Below are 1,771 nucleotides of genomic sequence, written 5' to 3'. Positions count from 1 at the left end.
TGTGTGAATCCCATTGTTGTAGCCACTGTGTGGATCCCATTGTTGTAGCCACTGTGTGAATCCCATTGTTGTAGCCACTGTGTGAATCCACATCATTGAAGGTCTTCCTCTTTTTCATTGACATGCTTTACCAAACATGCTATTCTTCAGGGATTATTTCCATCCGATATGTCCAATGTACATTAGAGGAAGTTGTACCATCCTTGCTTTGGAGACCTCTCTCACTGCATTTCTTCCAGGACAGACTTGTTTGTTTTTCTGATAGTCTTAGTACTTACAATATTCTTCTCAACAATTGACACCGTTTGTCAGTCAGTTTGTCATAGCATGGTGGCTTGCATGTTGCTGTGATTCTGGAAATGATGTCACTGATATTTAAATATAAAATATCAGCAGGGTCAAAAGTAGTAAGCAGGTTTCAGTAGAGCTGGCAGGAGAGACACAGGCTACGAAGAAGGAAGAGGCTGTTCACTCTGAGCAATTGGCCACTGAAAATCATACAAATAGTAGCAGAATATTGTCAGAAACCGTGTCAGAAGATGAGCCCTTCAGATCGGAAGCCACAAACAAACGCTGCCATCAAGTTGATTCTCACTCACAGCGACTCCACAGGCGGGTAGATCTGCCCTTCTGGGTTTCTGCGACTGTAACTCTTTACAGCAGTAGAAAGCCTGGTCTTTCTCCTTCAGAGTGGTTGGTGGTTTCGAACTTCTGATCTTGCATTTGGCAGTCCAAGGCCTATTAATTGCTTCTTTAGATTAAAGTTGACTTTGATGATGTGTGTGAAATAAAGCTTGGGGGGCCTTCAATTGCTAATGGGACATGACTCGAAATGAGAAGAAATAGCTGCAAACAAGCATGAAATAATTGGATCATGAAATATATGAAATATGACTCAAGGAAAATGGGAAATTGCCCAAAAATGAAACAAAATGCATAAATACACATATCCTATGTATAAGTGAGCTGAAATACACTAGCACTGGCCATTTTGAATCAGATGATCATATGGTTGATGCTGCTGGGAATGAAAAATTCAAGAGGAATAGCTAGCTTCACATTTGTGATCAAAAATAGCATTTCAAGGTCTGTCTTGAGTAGTCAAACACCGAAGGATAAGGATTGAATGAGAGCACATACAGTTTGGTTTTTGTACCGAAAGAAACAGACTTCGATGGCGACAAGGGGTGAAAGGGACTGGCGGGAAGGGGAAGCAAGTGGCTAAAGGGCAGATTGGGGTGGAGAAGATGAAGATGGGTAAAGGGTGAAGGGGAGGAAACAGGGCAAGCGATTGGGAGCTTTGATAAGTTGTTCAAGTTGTTGAATGCAAAAGCTGATACTATAAGCTGATATTTAAACTCCACAAAATTCACAATGAAACATTTTGGGGGCGGGGGCAGATACATAAGGCAGATACGAGTTAAAACCAAGTCAGGGTCACCTGACAAAAACAGCACACACAAGAAAATGATTTTTGACAAAGGTGAAGGACAATTCATGAGAGAGGATTGTCTTTCAACCCATTATTTTGAAACAATTGGACTCACCAACATGAATCTTGACATAAACTTGACACCGTATAAAAAATGAGCACAACATGAGCCACGCAGCTAGTAAAGCTTCCATTATAAAGAAGGAGTCAGTGGCTTGAGTCCATAAGTTGCTCCGTGAGCGAAAGATGTGGCTTTCCATTTCCATAAAGATCTGCCGTCTCAGAGACTCTAAGGGCCATTCTACTTTATCCCACGGGGTTGCTATGAGTTGGAATCAA

The sequence above is a fragment of the Echinops telfairi genome, unplaced genomic scaffold, assembly GCF_000313985.2.
Source record: "Echinops telfairi isolate 266 unplaced genomic scaffold, ASM31398v2 ScPeMD7_3;HRSCAF=10, whole genome shotgun sequence".
In the NCBI taxonomy this organism is placed as follows: Eukaryota; Metazoa; Chordata; class Mammalia; order Afrosoricida; family Tenrecidae; genus Echinops; species Echinops telfairi.
This window is presented reverse-complemented; position numbering follows the sequence as displayed.